This window comes from Calonectris borealis, chromosome 7, assembly GCF_964195595.1.
Source record: "Calonectris borealis chromosome 7, bCalBor7.hap1.2, whole genome shotgun sequence".
Taxonomy (NCBI): Eukaryota; Metazoa; Chordata; class Aves; order Procellariiformes; family Procellariidae; genus Calonectris; species Calonectris borealis.
In genome coordinates, this window is record NC_134318.1 from 4,661,683 (window position 1) to 4,685,873 (window position 24,191).

The 24,191-nt window shown below is 38.8% G+C and overlaps 1 protein-coding gene across 2 annotated transcripts in view; it reads right to left on the reverse strand.

Annotated features, from left to right (window-relative positions):
- The window catches only part of PCDH15 (protocadherin related 15), an 827,781-nt gene that overhangs the window by 676,422 nt on the left and 127,168 nt on the right, over positions 1 to 24,191 (reverse strand). For both annotated transcript variants that reach the window (XM_075154074.1, XM_075154076.1), the window contains one exon: positions 23,467 to 23,718. The gene's annotated coding sequence lies outside the window, so the exon portion shown is untranslated. Of the gene's footprint in view, positions 1 to 23,466; positions 23,719 to 24,191 lie in introns of those variants that run through there.

Genomic DNA, 24,191 nt, shown 5'->3' on the forward strand with positions numbered 1-24,191 from the left:
TAAGGTATTCTGGTGTATAAAAAGAGTAAGAGAGATGGAGTAAAACAAACTACACTGTGTTCTGCAAGAAAGCGAGGCACCATTTTAATTGTGGAGTGCTATACCAAACTCTAATGGCCTATTCCAAGATATTTCTTAAGGACCATATAAAATTTTGTATAAATAAACTAAATATGTAAGAATTTATGGCATCTTTTGACCAATACACATTTCTTTGTTGCTAAATGGCTTTCCAATACAAGCTGTAGCTCTATTAGGAAGAAAAGTCCTAAAACACCATCAACTTTCCAATTATTAAACAAAGCCCACAAAACAACCCAGGAAGATGTGTAAGATTTTAATTATATAATACATACATATATCCTAAATATAGACAGATAATCTATTTTTATGCATCATTCTAAACCTATTACAACAACTGCACTCCAGCTCAGGTAATTGAATTTCATATTCTATCAAGAACATACCATTGGAGTTTTATTTAAACGATAATTATTCTTTTGAAGAACTTGTAAGACAGGATAATAGAGTTTAGAGAAATTCTTTGCCCAGGTGGGATTTCTTAGGAAGTTTTTAGAAAGCAAATCAATACGTGTTTGCAGATTGAAAATCTGATCACACCCATGACAGTCCCAAGAGGGAGCGGTGAAATTGTCGTTTCAGTGAAAGGATCTCAGCAGAATTCGTTATCTGTCCCTGAAAATTGCTAAAGGATAGGGGACAGCAGTGGGTGTTAGCAAAGGCAGTCAGAATCAATATAACAATACTGTGTGTTATTTATACTAGCAGGCCTCTACCTTGTTTGTGATGTCTATTATAAGAAAGGTTAAAATTTCCTTTATGCTTCAATAAAATAGTTGAACAAGACTGGATGATATTTGGGGAGGGTCTGAGGAGGAGCTATTGATAGGTATGATATTGTCATATGAAAAGTTTTATTTCTAGTTCATTAAATCAGATCTGACTTTAGAGAACCAACACTCTCCGAAAGCTCTTGGATTTACTTCTTCTTCCTCCCCAGTCCCCCTACCCCCCCTATTGTTGAAGCAGTTGCTAGTATCAAAAAAAATTTTAAAAAGTAACTGCTCATAAAGACCTTGATATTTCTACCAGTAAATGATGTATAGGGATAAAGCTGACCTTACATAGAAACAAAGCTGAAGATCATCTCAGTGAAAGGCCTCTTCTGGAAGGTTTCAGAGACCCCAGTAGATTACTATCCTACATCTTCTCCATGGGCACAGGAATATCCAAGATGCCATCATTTCTGAGAGATTTCACCTGTGAATCCCAGGAACCAATCTGTCATTCTGTATACTGTTGGAGAAAGTTCTAACATTTAATCAGAATTTTCTTCATAGGCCTTTATATCTTACTGTGGAAAATAATAACAGAAATAAGACAATTACTATTTAAGTAGCTGCTGTAGCCTGTCAGTGTTCTCTGAAAAGAGGAGCCCTAGAAATCAAATAATTTAATTAGCACAAAACTTGGATTATCCCAGTTTACCTGCTTATTTACTTAGAACTAACTCAGGTTTCTGTCAAGGACAACCGCTACAGACATAAAACTGAAGAAGGTGAAATCATTGAACATCATCCTTCCTCCTCAGAATTATTTGCTGGTGGCCGTACAGGGGAAAAAGGGAGCGCTGCCACCAGCAGCATGCTGGTCCCTTGGAGTTACAGAGCTGCTCATAAATAGCTGAATCTGTGAAATACTGTGAAAATAGGGCTACTGTGAAATACAGTTCACAGCTTCAAGCTAGCACCTGACCCAGCAGTAACAGAAATGCTCACTGAGATTACATCCTTTGTACAATGCCTCCTAGGGAACAGACCACTCTCCGTATTACAAAGAGGCCCTTCTTTTCTCACCCAGATCACCAGAAAGATTTTACCACAAGACTGAGGAACAGACTTTTTTTCCCCTCTAGAACTCAAGAAAACTTGTCATATACTCATAAGAAGTTAACTACTAAAGAACATCTGTCAAGTTTGGAGGTAAAAGAGTGATAAGGCGGCCCTGAGGATGATTTTTAAAGGTATTTTCCTGAGGAAAATATGGAAATCCTCCTCATCTAAGGAGAAACATGAAAATTACCAAAACTCCTCTTCACATTTTTGAGGCCCCAAAAATCTCCTATTGCCTTATAAAACCTGCTAGAAATCCATCTCAGTCCTGCTCAGTATTACACTTTATATAATCTCTCAGACCACCTTCCCAACTGCCTTTAAACTTTCGCTCCGCAAGTACAATTTTAGACCTCCCTTTTAGGGAGATTTGCAGGAGTTGAAAGGAAGACGTATGCCTCCAATCTGGAACTTTGTGTGACTGCACTCAGCCATAAATCCTTCTGAAGTCACAGAGCCTGACCAATAAAAATGAAGTTAATTATAGCGCTGTTTTAACACGAGTACGTAGGTTATGCAACTCAGAAGAATAACTCAGTAACTATTTTAATGGGGGTCATCATTATTCAGAGAGACGTTTGAGAGAATGCTCTATGTGGTTTAACCATTCGAAAAGAAACCTTTCAGCAATCGCAAAAATGATTTTTATGTTTTCTATAGAACAATGTGTCTTTGTTACCATGAAACAGAGAAGACAACAGAAAACAGTAAAAAGAAAAAGGAAAGCTCTTCTCATCACCTTTAAGTTCCTGCTGTGCATTGGACATTTAAGCTGAAACGGCCTCTTTTCCCAAAGAGAATTTTAAATGCTCATCTTAACTGAGCATGTATTAGACTGAATCAATAGGCAGCTAGGGATCAAATCTTCAAAACCAGGCAGCACCCAGCAGTTCTAGTTATGACCTGAACGTCCAGTTTATCAGATGTTCAAGCAACTAGAACAAATTTTGGGACTTGAGATTGACCCCTTTCATAGACAAAAGACAAAATGTTTTGTATAAGCATAATTTTTGCCCTCCCCTACCATTCTACTCTGGAGAAAAAGCACTCTTGGTTCCTGGACACTAAAAAAAGGTTCATAAAACTTCAAACAGAAATCCCCGGCAGTTGTAAGGGATCATATTTTACATTCAGACTTGCAAGAAACAATTTTTCATTGAGAGGTTCTTCTATTCCCACTCTCAAAGCACAGGCTTTGAACAAAAATGCACTTTATGTTGAGGATATGTTTCCCACCTCATGAAAACTGATTGTGACAAGTCATACATCACCATAAAAAACCCATCATCATAAAACTTAGCTAAAATCTTCAAAGATTAGGACCACGCCGATACATTTTCATACACATTTTGCCCCTGAAGTTGCACAGCAGACCACAGCTAGAAATGAAAATAAAGACATCATCTGTCTTCTGTCCTCAGTGAAAACTCCTTCACTGGCAGCCACACCAGATCGGAAAAGAAGGTATATGAAATGAATGCAGCAGACAAAAAGCTGTATGTTAGAAGGAAAGAGTTTGAAACAAACCGAGGCATTGAGTTTGGTACTGGGTGGGAAGGGAAGGAGAGTTACAGCCAGTTGAGACAGAAAACGTACATACGTGGCACGGTGACAGAATGGGGAGATAAAGGACAAAAAGGCCTGAGAAGAGAGATGGCACAGAATACTCAACTATCATATCTTAAGAGTCTCAGATTGGGCTATAAACTGAGAATATTATTTTCTTTATTTACAAGGATATTAACAGCAAGCAACAAAACCAAAAATCAGTCAGTCTCTATGAAACATAAGATAACACAGAAATAATCAATACAGGAAAGTCCGTAAGTAAATAATTTAACCTCACAAGTAGTATTTGAGTAGCATACAGTAAACAAGGCATGATCCACAACCTGATCAAAACGGGCCACGCGATAGTGAGATAAAACCTAGCCACTCTGTGCTAGGACAGGTGGCCCACGAAGGAAAAACAAGGACTATGTGACTGATTATGGAAGACTAACACACATGCAAGAACAGCAAAGCCATGCTTTTTGCATCTTCTAACTTGAAACAGACCTTATCTCATTCCTTTAGATATAAGTATATACTCATTTTGCACATATAGTGAAGCCATACTGAAGTGTGCTAAGTCATTACAAACAATACTGAAACTTCCCTCCTCCAACCACTGTCCCAACGCACTTTAAAATTTTATAGATGTTGTTTGTGGGTCATTCCAAAGCAGCACCAGACAGGAATAATCTCCATTAACAGCACTGGTCAAAGATAAAAGTACCCTGACAGCTCTTGGGCCCTTCTGGAGCTCCAAGATCAGCACATGCCAAACTTCCGAAACTAAATGCACACAGCGCACACCAATTCCTAGCTCTGATCTCTCCCCCAGCTCAGCCTTCGCACATACACTCACATTTGGTATTTGCAGAAAGGGCAGGTCACTCCTGGAGTCAAACAAAACACCATGTATCTTCCTGCAGAGACAGCCCCAGTTTGTACTGATCTATTTCTACTTACCCTAGTACACCTCCTGCTACAAAGAAACAACTCCGTTTCCTAGCCTTCTCTCCTCCCTTTCTGTTACTTTCAACTATCAATCAGTTAGAACAAATCCCACTTACCTCCCCCACTGCTGTAACCATCTGCAGGAATACCTCCTCTCCAATAGCATCTACAGTTGAGAAGGACAAAGTCAAGCTGGGACAGGGTCAAAGAAACGCTCTGATACTAGTCCAGAAAACCCTTTCATAAGAAAATGAAACGAACAAAAAGATGCCCAAACTATGCTACTTTATTCTTCTAAAATGAAGAAGAGAGGAGACAGGATTGCCTCTATGACAAGCGGATCAGTCCGTTTTCTTTTTAACAGGAATGACATCAATTAACAAAGTGGATTTTATGGTAGTTTATGGATATCACCAGAATCACCAGAATATGGTCCTCCATATAATTTATAAACTGAGTTAGCTGCTAAGAAAACACTAGCTACTGCTTTTTCCGAACCAGTCACATATGTAAACACGTGTTGACAATACCATGAAGTAGTCATGTTTTTGCCACGTGTTTAAGAAGAGTAGCAAAATCTATCATGGTGGGAGTACTGAAGAAGGGAGAAGAATGCTGTAGAAACTTTTTTCATGTTTTCGGGCACAAAAATCTCTAAGAAAGTTTGAGAAAACCTGTTCCTAAGTTTGAGGTTTAAGCTTCTAAAAATGTATCTGAACCCAGCTGGATTCCAACAGTGTTTTATGACAAATCCCTTTGCTTTCTGTAGCACACTTCTTCATTGAAAATTTAGTCATTAACAATGTCACTGGGGAGGTTCAAATTTGCAGTATGCAGTAGTTACCAGGTCAAAAGTGCTCAGTCTGTATGTTAAAATAAAACTACTAATTAATATTAATTTAAAAAATCCCTGAGGTGTAAAACCTGACATACTTAGGGGAAAGGCAGCAAAGTCCTACTGGATTTTTAATTATCATACATTACTGTAATTGGTTCAACCAACCTGATTACGACCCTGGGGACACACATTAGCAGCTCCACTGACCAAGGGTCACTGGCTGGAATTTGGTAAGCAATTCCTTAATGGGGGAAGGAAGGGGGTTAGGAAGCAGGTTACAGAGCAGGGGGCCAGAACTGAGACTCTGACAGGAAAAATCATCCTGACTTGTTCAGACGCACCTCCATACGAAACTCCGACATTAGACACTTCTTCTACGGTTTACTGAAGATTTGTGCTTAAAAAGAAAAAAATGTAACAACTTAGAGTGCTCTGGAGGGTTTGCAGCTTCATCTGTTTTAGACAAAGAAGTATGTGGTACTAATGTTCTTTTGACTAATAAAAATTCTCTCCGATAACACTACTTCGCTTATTTAATGGCTATTTTGATTCAAGTACTCAAACCTATGTAAAGTTGAAAAAAATAATCAAAAATTAAACTCTGTGAAAGTACTTTTGCAGCTCTAGTCTTGAGGGAAGAACAGAAACTTTGAGCATTAAATAATTTAATCTCTATAAGCAGTAGCAACTTACACACACCGCAGAGCTTTTGACAGGCACTTCCTGTAATTGGAAATGCTTCAATAAGCACAACTAGGACTGTTTAAGTTACCAAAGCATTTTTAAAAGAGGGAATTAGAGCTATCCATTCCAGGTCATTACTTGTGGAAGCCAAGGAGATCTACTGCTACAATAGGTGGTTCCTAAAGAACTATCCTTTCACCCTGGAAGGCGGCGTACACACTCCCTCTACATTATCAAATAAAATTCTTTATAACTGAAAAATAAACCTAATTATCAACATATCTTTCTGGACTGCACAATTCACATTTGTAACATTATTTTATCTCATTTGAAGGTTCAGGAAATCCAATTTCCATGGGCTTGAAATCTGTTTCCCTTTCATTCTGCCTAACAGAAGCACAGAACTGTTTGTTCATTGGGGTGTTTATTAATAGAATGTCTAGCGCAAAAAGGGAAAAACATCCAAAAAAGCTCCCAGCTACAATTTTACTCTGAAGGCACACTGATAGCAGGCAGTATTTAATACATTTGAATGTCATCAAGCTACTTGGCCACAGAATATAGAAAAGGAATGAGTAGGAGCAATGTATTCCAAGATGTGGATCTCCAAGGCTTCACCCCTGCCCAAACAAAGGACAACTTGTTTATGCCAATGCGAGTCCTGTACGGTACCCAAAAATATTTTTCATCTGTGAAATTTTTCATCACGTTTCCTCTCTGTTTTCATAGATGTTAAAATAACAAATGGAATGAGATCTTCCTCTAGAGAAAAAAGGAATTATATCTTAATGGCCATATATAAAGCACTGACATATCTGAATCCTGTCGCTTCTACTCAGTAAGCTTGTTTCTATTAGTCACAGCACACCTTTGACCTCAGGACTGGCTGCATTATCCTTTCAAAATTTTGTCAGAACCTTTTTTCATATTTGTTTTCTTTTTCTAAAATCCTCAGAAGGAACTGTTCTCCAGAAAGAAAGTTTGTATTCCATTTTCTGGCTTCCTATGCTGCAGAGCCATTGAAGGCCTACATAAAGAGATAAGCTTCGACTACTAATTCCCTATAAAGGAATAGGCTGGGTGACCTCAAGAAACGGAAGGTTTTCTTATTCTTGTCCAAAAGAGGAATCATAAATTAATTTCTGTATCTTCCTTCAATTAAAAACAAACAAAAAACGTTATGAACCGAAACATCAGAAATTTGTAAGAGAAGTATCATTTGCCCTGTACCCCCAATAATAATAGCCTCATTTTACCAGATTACAAAACTCCATCAGTCATTTATTTTGAGTGAATAATGCTTCTTGGATGTTAGTCATCCAAGTACTAACAAAGTAAGCGAGGGCAATGAGCAAACTAAACGAAAGCAATTTTCTGGCAAGAATCACCAGCTTAAAGGAACGACTACCAACAACTGCAAGCAAAACTGATGGGAACACAAGTGCTGGGCAATCAACACAAGTTACAAAGATCGAGCATTACTTTCCATGTTGGTGGAGATCAAGAATAGCACAGCACAGCTAGCTGGTTGAGGGAGGTGATTGTCCCACTCTGCATGGCACTGGTGTGGCCCCACCTCAAGTTCTGTGTGCAATTTTGGGCGCCTCAATAAGAAGGACATCAAACTGTTGGTGTGTCCAGAGGAGGGCGACCAAGATGGTCGAAAGGTCTTGAGGGCAAGGCTTACCAGGAGCGGCTGAGGTCACTTGGCTTGTTCAGCTTGGAGAAGAGAAGGCTGAGGGGGGACCTCATCGCGCTCTACACCTTCCTCCAGGGGGGCAGCAGAGGAAGAGGTCCTGGTCTCCTCTCTCTGATGACCAGCGACAGGACACGAGGAAACAGAATGAAGCTGCATCAGGGGAAGTTCGGATTGGACATTAGGAAAAGGGTCTTCACTAAGAGGGTGGCTGGTCACTGGAACAGGCTCCCCAGGGAAGTGGTCACGGCACCAAGCCTGTCAGAGCTCAAGGAGCGTCTGGATGACACACTCAGTCATGATTTAGTTTTAGGTTGTCCTGCGAGGAACAGGGAGTTGGACTCGATGATCCTTATGGGTCCCTCCTAACGTGAGATATTCTATGATTCTAAGAATCTCAGCAGGAAAATAGCGTAGGTGGCTCAGAGAAGAGTCATCAACAATACAGTTAAGGTACAAAGGTGCTCCATCTATTGTGGAAGAGGTCACAGTTTGAATAAGTTTGGAGAAAACAAAAAACCCAGCATGACATCAGATATTATACAGCTGCTCAATTAATGCTTTGTCCTTACGATAATAGCTACATTACAGAAGACAAGCTATTAGGAATAAATAATAGCAGGCATATCCCTTCAGAGATAGCCTGCCAAGAAGTGAATTGAGTATTATGAAGTATTATTTAAGAAAAAACACCCATAAGTATGATCTTAACCATGTACTTTACAATGTAATATAATCCTTAAAGTATGATAACATATCATGGTTCCAATACATTATAATGCCCTGGTGTTTATGCTACATCTGTTGTTTACAGAATCCATTCTTTCATTCCCTCCTTGAAAATCCATATCCGCTCATAACTTTTTCGCAGTCAGACCGTTTACTATCCAGAGCAATGCCCCCCAGTAAAGTACCCAAAAATAACTTTCTAAACAACCAAACAAGGTAAATAATTAACAAAAAAAATCTGAAGGCTAGCCATGAAAATAGTCAGGAATTTGAAGGCTACAAATATAAAGCAAGTGTGACATTAAATAAAGGCAAGGCTGTCCACTGCTGATTGCTTATATAAACATGAATTAACAGAAAGACAAAGACAGTCAGAAAGACAGAAACAAACAACCACACCATCACTAGAAAAATCTGGCTTCGATAGTAAGTTTCTCTTGGAGAAAGGGCAAAGCCAATTCTCAGTGCAACACGATGACCACCATGTACATTAGGTAACATACAAGCACGGTGGGAAACATCACCACATTGCAAGTCTGCATTGTGAATAAGGTATCACCATTTCCGCGTCACCATTTAACAACTGTATTTCTTTAGAAGCATTTCTTCTAGTAACAGCCATATAACTTATTTGTACCAACAATTAAACCTGCCTTTCCAAACACACTTATGACTTACCACACTTATGTGGCTGCCTATCATCGACAGTGCGTGAAATATTTTGCCCTACTAGTCACACTGGGTAGGAACATACACTCGTGAGGTTACAGTCTAATATATTTTCAGTCATTTTTTGTGATTTAATGCTAATCTGAGAAATTGAATCAAACCTGTCTGCCTTCTCAGTAATGTACAAACTCCGGTTTACTATTTTATAAATCGGGCCTTTCAATGACTTTTAATTAAGCAAGCACTCTATTTGTATCAGAAAGTCACAGTCAACCTAAAGGAAAGCAAAAGCAAATGGTTGGATACCAGAAGAAATCTGGCACAGTTGCATACTGTCACTTCACCTCTTCCGACTGTTCACTGAAAAATTAATGTGCCCATTACTACCTTTGATGATTATAAAGATGTCATTTACTCGGTCTAAAGTGGATGTCAGAATATACATTGTCTTGATGACAGCAATAAAGAAATCAAAAAAATCACCTCAGGAAAAAAAGTGATTAAAATTGCTATGAAATTCCCATTACCTCTGGACTTCTGATAAAAATCATGACCTTGGCAATCATCACATCTGAACCAGAAGCAAGTGAAGTATTAACTAAGCCACTAGTAAAAGGAAATCGACTAAAACCAACAAGAAATCACCAAGAAAAGAACTGAAGACTGGATTACACTTACAGATTAACCCCATGGAAGTAGCACATGATTTGGCCTAGACTTCCTAAAACCATACATTAAATAAATTTGGTAGGGACCACCTAACATTTGTCTTTCTAATAGCGATACGTTCGCTTTCACCATTGTATGTTGTATGGTGTGTTATGCTACAACTTTAAGAAAGGAAACCTTTCTGACCAGGATATTAGAGCCACAGCATCACCTTTAATAACGGTATGACACTGGTCAAACTTACTCCCCGGCCTTACGAGAGCCACGATGCTGGTTTTACCTCACTTGCGGACAGTGCCATAAGCCTTAGTGCTGCAGGGCATGGCTGGTGCACACATTTGTGTTCTCACTGACCTCTGCTGGTTTCTTCCCTCCACGAAAAATATTCATCTTTTTTATTTTCATTCCAATGTAAAAATGAAAATCCAACATCTCTGAAGTTGCCTTTAGAAGATACAAATGCATACTAAATATATGCAGATTCTCCTATGCACAGCAGTTATTGACTAGTCTCAACAACGCAAATAAGTAGTGTTTTTACAGATTTTTCCTTTCCTATTCTTATTTTCCCTATTCTTACCACAATATCCTCCTCTAAAAATAGATTTAATCCTTCAGGTTCCTGTTTTCATTATTTGCTTTCATGGTAATTCGGTTGCGTACACGAAAGGTCACTTACTCCAATAAACCACAAACATCGTGCCTATCGCCTCGTAGAGCGGAGCCTAGCAGGAGCAAAGCACCAAACGTTCTCATTACAAGTACACTCTCCACAAAGCTTTACGAATATGTGACAGTTCATACCCTTCTCTTGACCACAGGTTCTAGACAGAAGGAAAAATAAAGAAATGGAAAATTGCAAAACCTCTTTTGAACTGCAAGCTATAACGCAAACACTACATAGGAAAGTGCCTTCTTTACCTGAATCTTTCCACTTTAAAGCTATATATGACCACACAGATACCACAACAAAGCGACCATTCCACTACAGACACAAAGGCAAAAATCCACACAAAATTTCTGAGAGGCTGTTCTTACCTGTTTATATATTACTCATAACTGTATTCTACTTCAACTTTTTGTACAATACCGAGAATTGTTGACATTGGCACAACTGCGCATTTTCTTGCATTGACAACACGGGTAATAGAAAGGGCTTTTTGTGTTCCTTGCTTGCCAACAACATTAGAACTGAACTACGCTGCCTGCTGGATCATCATACGCCAGCTTTTCTTGTACAAAACAACTGTGGAAAGCAAAACGTGAGAAAGATAGACAAGGCGTCAATCACATCTAATATGAAGTATTAGATATGAAGTACACATGCACACATGTACGTGGCCACAATGGCTCTTCACAAATTGGATCGCAAGCTCAAGATGCACGAAGTGAGGAATACATCATCATTTATCTCTTGCACTGCCAGAATGTAACATATTGATTAAGTAACACTTTTCTTCCTCAACCCTATCATCACAAGAACAGAATATATCACAAATTTTTACAACTTCTACATTTATAGCGATCCCATGAAATAAAGATCTGTTCTTCCCATTTTACAGGAGGAGACTGGGGCACAGGGCAGTCTGAGAAAACAGTTTATTATAAAATTAAGTTTACGGTTGAGCTGGGAACCGAATGCGTTAGTCTTATCTTAGTTCAAGCACATGCTATGTTTAGGAGGCACGGACTGAGAAATAACAAGATCAGCATTGCAATTCCGATCAATTACGCATGGATAATTTAAGAACATTTTGTGATAACCTTGAATTGACAATTTCTACCCACGTGTCAGACTTTCACACCCTCATCCAGCTTGCCTCCAACAATTGAGTGGTAGTTACCAATGGATACAAATTGACATTACACTGGCCTGCAGGGAATCAGCCAATCATTTGATCTTATGTGCTTAAAATACATGCAGTTTTGGACTGCTTTATTCTCCTACCTCATCCGTTTATACACTGCGTCTCTTTTCCAAGCCCCACCCTACAGGCAGGCACTCATATATGACTCCCAGACTGCTCCCAACTCCAAGGCTCTCAAGAAGGTGGCAACTGTCTCTTACTCTGCAGGTAATCCAGCACAGTTCTCATCCTGATTAGGGACTCTGGTCTCTATGCTCTGGGCCTGGTTAAGTCCTAAAAGTTTACAAGTAACAGGAAGTTCAAGACAGAAATCAAAAACCCCACGACTGAAGTCTGGGTGACTCTGTTGTCTGACTTCTAAAGGTGCACTCTTCTCAAGTGTTTGTGTAGTGGTTTAACCCAGCAGGCAGCCAAACACCACACAGCCGCGCGCTCGCTCCCCGCCGTCCCCGGGGGAGAGAATTGGGGGCGGGGGGGAAGTAGTAAAATTCATGGATTGAGATAAAGACAGTTTAATAGAACAGAAAAGGAAGGGAAAATAATAATAGTAACAATAATAATAACAATGATGATAGAATATACAAAATGAGCGATGCACAATGCAATTGCTCACCACCCACCAACCCAAGTAGCGATCGCTACTTCCTAGACCACGCCTCTTATTTATATACTGAGCATGACATCACATGGTATGGAATACCCCGTTGGCCAGTTTGGGTCAGCTGTCCTGGCTGTGCCCCCTCCCAGCTTCTTGTGCACTTGGCAGAGCAGGGGAAGCTGAAAAGTCCTGGACTAGCGCAAGCACTGCTTAGCAACAACTAAAACATCAGTGTGTTATCAACATTCTTATCAAAACCAAAACACAGCACTAGGAAGAAATTTAACTCTATCCCAGGTGAAACCAGAACAGTTTGACTGGGGGATAGAGGTGGTGTTAAACAAGTCGGTAGACAGCCTGCAACTTAGGCTATATCTAGGTACCAGCTGTTTATCAGAAAATGAAGGTCACATGCCGAAGACTCTGCTCTTTTGCCCTCTCTTTTCTCCCCAAAGTGAAGTGACAAAGAGATTTAGGTTGATGTTCTCAAAGTCAGAGGTTTGTATAAGATCTGGGAACACAAACTTTCTGTATATAAATGAAGAGCTGTTAGACATACAATCCTTATCCAGTCAGACAAGGATCTTAGAAAAAGCCTTAAAGGCTTTCCAAAACAACAGCCATTTCAACATTGCTTGTGAAAGAGAGTATTGCTACACTGAAACAGAACCATGTACAAAAATGTTCTCATTCAGAATTTTTTTTTAATAGGTAATTTGTTTTCGGAAAGTAGTAACACAATGTCTGCTGATACAAGTACTTCTGAATAAAACCTCATTTTTCATATTCCAACTTGATACCGACTAACCTAAATGCTGCATTCAGAATCTATATTGATGCACATTTCTTAAGCATTTGATACCATCTCTTTTAAGTGTTCTCATGCAGGAAATGTATCTATTCTTTGCGGCAATATGCCAAGACAGCTGTAAGGACAGCAACAGGATTTACACCGTTATTGCACATAATGGCTATTTCTTATGTTGACATTCTGCTTGCGTTTAAATAGATGGAAAAAAATCTTCCTGCTTAAGGGACTTCCTTTAAGCTGCCATTTAACCATCTTTCTGATACACCAAGACAGGTCTGATGTATACAAATAAAACACTGTCTTCTTTATAAAATTAAGTATATTAAATATAAATTTTCTTTTTTTTTATTTTCTCAAAGAAACAGAATTGGCGATATGGGTGTGATTTGGGCATGAAAATGCTAAACTGGTCCAAGAGTATGTCCTGGGATTAACATGTCATCCAGAATTGCCCCGAAACATTTACCAGGAGGCTTCCTACCAGTCAGACCTGGAAAGGAAAACTTGCACTTAAACTAATAAAGTCTGAAATGTCTCCGTTTCTTTCTAAATATGACAACTAGCTCAAAAGTCACGATTTTCTGAAGAGCAGATATTAGACCCACAAGTATCAGAAAAAGAAAAACCTTTCTAACGCACCTTTACTAAGTCTCCCTCTGCAGCGCAGTCAGCACCTTCCCTCCCAGGGACGCGACACCCTGTTTCGCGGCCATTCCTAAGGCCAGCCCACGCCGCTCAACAGCCTTTCCTGCCCTGCAGCCACGGCTCGGCTGCCAACAGGCACCATGCACTCAAAAGCTTGAAGGGAAACACAGCCCTTGATAAAAGTCCCCAGAAAACAAACCAGATTCACAGCTCTGGTAACAATGGAGAATTCAATATTTGTGGAATGAGTTGAAAAATAACCTAATTTAGGGCAAATCAAATCAATTTGCAGCAAAGTACCTTCTCTGTTTTCCACTGGAAAATTCTGTATTCTATATTAAGGAAGTTTCTATAAGAAAAGGGCTAGAAAGACAAGATTCATCAACCTATTTACAAACAAAAACAAAAACACAGAAGACAACAGTGTATAAAACACCTGCTGCAAGCAACAGAATTTCTCCAGAAATTTGCCATGCAACCTAGCTGTTCCTGAGTTTGTGGGGAGTAGTTGTAGCTGAAGAGTCCCCTGTCCAGATGTCCGGCCCTCAAAGAGCAGCGTGCTCAGTCCACAGGCATGGAGCCGGGCAGAGAATGCAGAAGCTTCCAACGATACCCAAACACAATTTGAGAACAGCTGATACCAATGAAGGATTTACTGTTTCATCAATCCACAAGGTTCTTATGTCATGTCTGAAAGATTGTATAAAGCTATCAAAAAGATGAATTCATCCAGCAATAAGGTTTAACCTTTAAGGAGTAAGCAATCCTGGGGTTTTTTTGCAACGTCAAACAACAGAGCATAATCCTGATTCTACAAGTTTAAATGAGATGAATGACATCTTCTAAATGAGAGCAACTTCCCTGTCGTTCAGGAGAATCAATCTACCTACGTAAGCTTCAGGTTACCTTCAGGTATATGTCAAACTGCAAACACCAGCCTGACATTTGGGATAAACACCAGAAAGGTAGCACTCCTGCTCAGACATATAGCTACAGTGAATACTCATGGAGACAGATTCCACATCAAGTCAAAACCCTTCCTATAAACCGCAGCCAAATAGGCAGAAAAGATAATTATCTTTTGTCTTCATCCACAGGGCTTGGATCCTCTGGTTAGCTCATCCTATTTAAGCTTTCACTCGCACAGAAAAACCCTACATGCACGTCCGTCCCAATAGCGCTCTCGTTTCTTTCGGGGAACTTGAGTAAAGTAATAAAAATGCATTTGCTGCTGAGATTTGTAATGGGCATTAGGGAATTTTAGCCCTACTGACACTCAGACAGATCCTACGGCAACACTTAGCACAATGCCCAAAGTTTAAAAGGCCCTACTGAACCAGTCTGGAGAGCTAGGCCAGTTCTTTGCCTCTGATCATGTCAAAAGCAGAGGCCAAGGGAGCAGAATAAGAAAAGAGAACACACACACACATCCTTCAACTATTTCCAGATCAGGCAGTTGTCAAGCCACATTCAGTTCAGTTGCTCAGTAACTTGCAATGGATTGCTCCTCTAAAAACACACCTGCTCTTTCCTTTAGATGGAAGCGTGAACTTCCAGCACCCACAATATCCCCTGGAAGCGTGTCCTACAGCTCAAACACCAGTGGGGTGAAAAAACACCTCTCCTGTTTGCATTGAGCCCTGGCTCCAGCAAGCTTCATCTGAGGTCACCTAGTTCTTATACTCAAAGCAGTGGCAAACAACTGATTCCTATCTACCCTCTTTACAACACCTTTTTAATTTATCGATTGGTAAGTATTGACTGGACCTTTTCATGGAACTACTTCTTGCAAGTTCAAACTCCCAAATGGTAACAATCAGCTCAGAGATGAAGTTAGAATTATTATTCCCCCCTGTGCATCTTTTGCCAATTGCTTACACTGAATTCCATTTGGCATTTTAATGGCAATCACTCTCGCAGGGTCTTCTGCGGATCTTCCTTGTCAGCTCTCATCTTTAGTACCCCCTAAACAACTTAACTAGCATCACTAAATTTTCTCATTTCCCCAGTAAGCCTATTTTCCAGGTCATTCATGAATATAAGGAACATCAGAGATCCTGATGGTACGCCGGTGGTGAACTCCTTCCTTCGTGAGGACTGATCCTCGACTTTTAATCTGTTTCCTACTTTCTAATCAATTATTTGTCCATGTAAGGATTTCTCTGCTGAAGTCCCAGCTGCCTAACTTCTTTAAAACACACTGCTGAGGAATTTGGCCAGAAGCTCTTAATACAGAATCCTTCTCAAAAATGCCCATTGTTTGTTGCCCAATAAGCCATTTTAAACATGAGGATCCACACAAAGTTAGCAGCTCAAATTGGGACTAATACACCGGATGTGTGTGATTATGAGATCCGGAAAAGCTGTGTCACTATGCTCTACAACAGCAAAAAAATTAGTGCCTTTATGTCTCTGACAGTCTCCCAAGGCAAGATTTTTGTACAAAAATCCTCTTTTTACCTTAAATCAGAGAGGAAGAGGTGGTTATTTGTTTTCTCAAGAAGTTTGCTAGTGGATATCCTCACAGAATCCTTTGATTACATCTAAGATACACCACATACAGTTGAAAGCTTACAGGTATAATTAGTTTCACGCATTAAAAAATTTGACACTCCATAGGCTAAGGGCAGGTTGTTGCTGAGTGATTTTAAAAAAATATTTATTTATTTATTAAAAGCAAAAACCTACTGATTGAATTAGAAAAAAATGCCACAAAGGACAACCTGGCGTGACACAGAAAGACATTAACCTACATCCACCAGCTTTTCAAGGTCTATAAGGTGCCAAGAAGAAACTTTATCTCTAAGCTGGTTTGGGCAACTTCAGAGAGACTTGTACATGACCATAATATACAGATGTCCAGTATACATTTTTCAGGCAAAATAACTAACTAAATAAACCAAAGGTCATCAGGTTGCCCTCTCCTTCCACAAAGAAACATCAGACAATCAAATAACAATAAGTATCAGGATTATTCTATTAATATTTTTAGGTTATCTTTCTGATTATAGTATACCACAGTATCTACAGGGAAGAAATGCACACAATATCCTTTTGGAGATCTTATGCTATAATAAATTCCTTGCAGTGATCTGAAAACTACTATGGCCTGAATGCCAGACTTGAAGGAAGGCATAAAACTTCAGTGATTTTTCAACCTGTGAGATGCGTATTTCTAGAATTAGTCGAACCATATTATAAACAAACAAAATCTCTCTATATTTATACTCTATGCAAATATGCAGCACAAATGAAAACAAATATACATATAGGTGTGTATATATAGGTACGTAAACAGAAAGAGTATGTGCATGTGATGACACCAACAGAACATGACAGCTAATTAACAGCAAATCTCAGATCATCTTCAGGTGGAAAAAAATACTCCGACTAAGCAGTTTATTGCACAGTGGCAATAACTGCCTACATAATCTTGGCTTATGTCACTGCCTATTCCATCACAAACTGACTTCTTAATTACCTAATCTCTTGAGATGGCTTCAGGTCTGAATTTTAACTTTTATGTCCTGCATAATGAATAGCGTCTTTCAAAGGAAAACCAAGAAATTTCTTCACGACTTCAGGTCACAGTGAGCACAATTACCTTCACTTAATACACAGCCAGTATCTTTCCACAATAGTTTCCTTATGCTACATACAATAACTCTTCTGTTGGCAAAAATGGGTAAACCATCTTCCCTCCTAAAGCAAGAGTATTATTACAAGGTAACAGAAGCAACAATTGTTCTTGATAATTTAGATATCATACAGGAGACTGTAAAACTTCAGAGCTATTGGCATCGCATCTCTTTTCATGCAATATGACATGCTAAATCCATTATTTAAACACCACAGCTGCTTAAATAAAAACAAGATATTTCCTCCTGCTATTAATTATTTTACATATGCAAAGCAGCATATTGTGAAACCAACTCATCCACACATGCGTGGATTTTTTTTTCAACTCAGAAAGACCTACTTTTCTCTCCTGTACAACTCGAGAAGAACCTGTGGACTAAACTAAATATGGAAAGACCGAATTGTGATTCAGTCAAAATCTGACCATTTCAGACTGGATAACAGTTGATGATTTTCAGATGTCTGAAAGAGAAAACAATCCTTGAAATACCTGAAAGATGAAGTCTCTTTTTTGTAATGCCACTTTATCTGGTTATACCTGACCTTTTTTTCTGCATGATACAGCAAGTTTCCTTAAAGAAAAGATAAAACAGCTTATTCTGCATAGACAAAAGAAAAATGACCAAAAAAGTCCCATCCCCTAAAGTGAGTTCACTAAATGTTCTCTTTCTAAATGAAGCACATTAGAAACAACGTACAGCTGACGGCATTTTGCTGATCCTATGACTTTGGGTTGGGTGGCATTGGCCACCTGCTCCTTCACCACCCCTCCTCTTTTCTGAAGCATGTTTTTATTACATTCTTATATTGTCCAAGAGAGCCATAAACGGAGTCCACTAAATAAATTTGCTTGAGAAATTTATACAAGATTTGAAAGTTTAATGCAACTGCCAAAAGATTTTGGAGTGCAGAGAGAATTAATCTTACTACTCATTACATTTATTGATTCAAATCAAGCTTCCGGACGTCAGCATAGGTGCCACTGCTAAGAAATAAGAAGTTTCCAGGAAATCTGTACGTAAATCTAAAGTGATTGCCAGCTTTGGGGGCAAAAAAAAAAAAAAAAAAAGAAAAAAAAAAGAAAAAAAAAGGAGGTGTGCGATCTATATGCCAGTAAACGCAGTACTATAGATTATCATCCACTATTTGGGATGCTTTCTCCAATACAGCTTTTTATAACCAACTAGAGATGAAACTACATTCCTCAAGCCTGTAAAAGGGCCAGTATTCATAACAGATTTTTCTCCTTAAATCCTTTTGGAATGAAATTAGGGATGAAAGAAGTAATATGGAGTTTCCATACCCAAAGGTTGGATTTTTTTTTTTTTACTCTTTTTTTTTTAATTAGAAGTTGAAACTGATCGAAGGTAAAAGTTGAGCAGCCATCTCCAGCCATGAGACCATTCTATGCTAAATAAGTAGGAAGAGTCTAATTTTGCTGCTACTTCTGCCCTCAAGTATAAGTGATGACTTATTTTGAGGATGGAAGAAAACAGTGACTGTGAGTTTTGGAATTCATTTACTACATTTGGTAGAGTAGACCTGAGATTAAAAAAATCATCTGGGAAAAGATGAAAAATAATGCAAGTAATTTTATGCAAAATAACCATAAAAGTATCCACTTTACAATGAGGACCACTCCACAGCTGAACCTGAATCTGGTTCAGCTGTGGAAAGAGGTACTTCCTGGGACACACATTCTATGGAATTGTTACATCAGGACAAAAACAGAACGCTGAGCGTACAGGTGGAGTCTGTTCCACATGAAACAAGTTGCTACATATAAATAAAATAACAGGACATTTTTGCCCCCATAGTTTACAACTATAGTCAGGAAGAGAGTGAGAGAAGGTAAGGGAGAACGAGCGAGAGAGCTCCTGCCGTACCCATGAACGCAACAGCGGTATAAAATCAAACAGCAACCATGGGTTATCAAACACACTGCATTAAATACGAGTTTCCATATTTCTGCCATCACTACAGTTGCAACCTGTATTAGCTAAGTCACACTAGAAACGATAGGACAGTAACGCCCTAGAGTGGGCAGAAAGATTTTCCACCAACTAAACAGGAGCTTAATGCACCCACAAAAGATTATAATTTGAAACTACTGTTGAACTGCAATATAAATGTGAACATAAGGAACAGGAATTCCATGTGACAGAGCTTCACCTAAGGAACTTATCAGATATGTGAAAATATCATTATTTTGTTTTGTATAACTCCTACTACAAACCTCCCCCATGACTGAAGCGCTAACCACAGGTAATGCTAACGCAACACAACAATCCTTCCAGTGCTGGAAAAGAGTATGGTTGAGCATGGCACAAGAAACCCATTTTATTTACATGACTGAAAAACAGCATCAACAGCAAATTTATAAAATAGTATATTTATTATAATAATGCTTCATTTTAGGGATTAACATAATTGCTTTTCACCTTTTTTTTTGTTTGGTATAAACTGTATAAGGATACACCACAAAACACTTGGGAAAAGAATTACTCTAGGAATCTGCTACAACTCTCAATTTCTAAAGTATCATTTTTACTTGCACCAGTGTGCTAATAAATAAGAGCAGTACCAACAATAGGTCTAGCTGAAAAACCTTTTTGGAACACCAGTGATGTAACCTAGAAGTTCTGGCACTAAAAAAACCCATCATCACAAAAAAGCATAAAAACTAAACAAAGTTCACAGAGTCACCATACATTCTGCAAGGAATGCCCAGGAGATGAAAAGAATTTCAGAGAGACTTCATACAGATATGGACTTGCCATGACATCTTAAACCATCTTATTCAGGAAGCATCTTATATTGAGGAAGAATTAAATATAAGTATTAATCATAACCAAAAAAGAATCAGAAGGAAAATAGTTAGAAAGACCTTCCCTCAAAATCTATCTTGGATTTGGTTTCTTGGGGTTTGTTGTTAAACCTTCTTCCAGTTATATTCTTCCAGTCTTCAGAAACATATACCACGTCCACAAACCCCTTCGCTTTTCCGTAACGAACATAATCCAACAACGGATAACCTTTGCCTTTTCACCCCACAAAGAAACAGCATTAACGCTTGTGAGGTGGCTCTTGACAACAGACCTGAGCAAGTCCTGAGCACCCTCAGCTTTCTGCAACCCACACAGGTGGACTTCACTGCATCTTGCCTGCAGTGCTGCAACCTGATCAGAAAATAACGACCCAAGGGACTACACCCAGCACAGCAGAACCCCCAGCAGCACGCCTGCAGGCCAAGCCACTTCAGTGCTGCAGAGAGCTCTTCTGCCACTTTGCATTTCCATAGAAATAAAAAGCAGCAAGTGTCCTAGACTCCAAGTGTTCCTCTCGCAAAAACTCCAAAAATGAAATATAAAAGCAGATTCACCATATACACAGGGTTTGGGGTTTTTTACTCTGTTCTTGAGCAATGGATAAAATATGGCAACCTTTAAATACAGAAATATTCAGCTCAAAGCAGACTGAAAATACAGCTAGCTGAAATGACTAAAAATTCATAGAAATTCTCTTGCAAAACTAGTTAGGAAATTGGGGTGACAAACCAGGGGTTTTTTGTTGGTTGTGTTTTGTTTTTAAGCTGGATCAAGGAGGAGAAGGTAACCTCAAATGCTGAGAGCAAGACACTGAAAAACCATTTTTATTTAAAAAAAAAAAAAAAGAAAGAAAAACCCATACAGAACAAAAAGGGGATTGCCACCCTTAGGATATCCACATAGTAATGACAGAAAGGAACTGGTAAAAATCTCTAACTTATGCAGAAAGATACAGCTGGTAAGACAGCATTTCTGGAATCTTCTCTCTTTGCTCTCAGATGGCAGCTATGGACCAAGACCTTCTCTCTCAATGAAATGGTCAAAGTCCTGTTGGTACCGGTCAGGCTGCTTACAAATGCAAATTCTGGAAAGTTGAGTCCCAGCTCCTAAAGCTCATTTGTGAAGACTGGAGCATTTCCCTCGACACCCTGGTTTTGATTGTCTGAATAGATGTGCTGTTTATTATCTACAAATAGAGATAGGAGAGTACTATCCATTCAGTAATGAATTGAGCAACCGGTGAGAAAAATACTTCTCATAAAAATTAGATCTTTTGGTTTTTTTGATTTATTTTAAACCTAAGAGTAGTGTCCCATCCAATCCAGTGGAACAATTGGGAAATTTGATTCTACTTTAAGAAGCAAATATGTAGAACGAAAGCTCATGAGAACGGCCTTCTCTTTGTAAAGAATACAGAACGATTTCTTGAATTGGTTGGGATGGTTCGTATTTTAGGGTAGGTCGATACTTACTGCTTAACAGAATAAATATTTTTAAACTTTCTTATTTCTGAATGTTCTGCTTTAAATTTAAACTTAGGAAAAAAATCAACTTAATGCTAATTAGAAAAACCTCAAACACTTGTCAGAATTCTTCGAGTTTGTAATTTTGCCCAGCAAATATAGCCTTGATAGTTTTAATCCTAGTTAGTCTTTACACAGTTAAGTTAAATGTGAAATATTAATAAAGATCAGCCTGTCGAATTTGAATTTTCTGTTCCCTGTGTCATCACTTGACTTTGCAAATGAACGTTGAGACATGCTGCTAAAACAGTGACATAAAAAGTAGCCTAAAACTTTCTAACTGGGTCAATTCTAACCCTGTTTCCTCCACAAAAATAAAGACATTTACGGCCTAAATAATACCTAGCACATTAACCTATCAGACAACAGAATCAACTTGTTAAATTTCATATACAAGCTTTCATCAGTTCGTGACACTGAGAAGGTGCTGCTGCTCTACTGCCACAGATCAGAGTTTACTACTAACAGATTGTTTGGCTACCCTTTGTAACTGAAAGCACAAGTACAAGTATAAAAACATCCATGGTATTTTTCTTGCCTATAAGCTAGACCTAACAGGTTCACGGGACAAACCTTAGCAGAAGGAAAATCAACTAAGAGAGAGCATGCTAAGGAAAAAAACCCCAAAAACCCAAAACAAAACCCCCACAAAAATCTTTGTGTTGTCATTTGTATATATTTAGATATCCCACAGAGAATCAATAGCATTAAAGCTAATCAGGTTGACCGACAAGGGAAATAGATGTGAATATAGTAATCTTATGCACTGGAATTAATTACGTCAAGTTTTAGATGATACCACAAATAAAGCTCAGGTTGTACTAGTGAGATTATCAAGAACACAAACCATAAATCTTTTATAACGTTTAATAACACACATTCCCCACAGAGCAGCCTTAGCAGCCTTTCGGGCAACCACCCGATAAGCAAATAGCTAAATGTCACACTTAGAAAATTACTTAACATGAAACACCTACCTTTTGTCAGTGGCTCCAGAAAAAGGTTATTTTACCAGTGAAACGCAAAATTAGGTCAACGTTTCAGAATGGTACCATTACTAACATTTTATTTCTCCCTGGCATGTTTCTCTGCCCTTCTCCCTCTCCCCTTCAATACGCTGTGCCTTCCACCATCAGATACTTCCCACTTAGAACAAGAGGAACACTGTTTCTAATGCACGCAAGGCGGTTCACGCTGTCTGCCTCGTGGTTTCTCTATCTAAGTATATCCTTACCGGGTCCTTCCTCCTCACCTCTAATTGCCGGCTATAATTTTATACACCACAATTTAAACCGTATGAACAATGCTTTCTATCAGCTTCAGACAGGTAAGAAAAGGCTAGAAGGGAATGCTGCCTTCACCTGTTTGAACATCCCCTGCAAACCATAGTTAAGAATGTCTTAGCTAGCCCCATGGTGGTATTTGTTGAATTCTATATAATTTCGATTTAAAAGCACCAAGTAATAGGATAATTGATCTCATCTTCAAGCTGTTTTTCCAATACGCAATACTTACTCTGTTTCTATTCTGTATTTGATTTCAGCCTCCTACCAAGGACCTTGTTATGCTCCTTTCTCTCTTTCCAGTCTGCCTCCAGTTTTGAAGGATTTTATTCAGTCTCTGCACCTCCCCAGTTCTCTTCACTAAGATGTGAGGTAAGAGTCATCTCCTAAAACCAAATTCTAAGTAAAGTAACCAAACTTAAGCAAATTAACATGCGTGCTTCTTCAGATAACTTTCAAAAAGATACGTATTAAAAACAAATCACCAATTTTTTTTTTTTTTTAAAAAGTGTCTTCCCTGAATCTAACAGATAAACCAAAAATGAAATAAAAACCCCACAGGAAATCTCACCTTTCAATCCTGGACGGATATGGCTTCCAATAAAAACTCCAGCTGAATGTACTATATCCCTTCTGCTTCGCTGAGCGATCTTCTTCTTCCGCGACTTCCTCACTTCCGGCTTGCTAGCTGGACCTTATTCTACATAAGTGCAGAAGAACCCAACGCATTACCCATAAAGCAGCTCACTTCTTTTACTCGCTCTCCACAGTATTCAGCTGTTACTTGTCGTGCTGAAGCCGGTAAGAAGCCCATGCATCAGCTCTGTGAAAGAGAAAGTCAGAATAAGCCAGGGCATGTGAACAAAGCACAGGGTGGTCAGCTTCACAGATCCCAATCACGCTGCCAGAGTGAGAATAAAAGATCAAAAGCTGGAATGATCAAGCAGAGCAGTCTGAAGAAGTAAGACAATCCATGAATTCAGGTCATTACTGAAAAACTGTTTCAAAAGCATGAAAACAATCAGAAAAAGAAAGAAAATTCAGAAGAGAAAGTAAGATCTGGTATCAGATAAGGAATTGTGCAGGGTAAGTTGGATACAGAGCAGATGCTCAGGATAGAACTTGTTAAGCCTGAATGATTCCAAGGGAAGTGCCTTGTAAAACGATCGTTACTCTAAAAGATCAAATAAAGGATTTTTGCCCCATTCTCCCCCACCAAATGTCTACTCTTTCTAGACATTTTAGACTGGCAGTAGGCTGTTACGAAAACCCTTGCAATTTTTCTAGAAAAAGAGT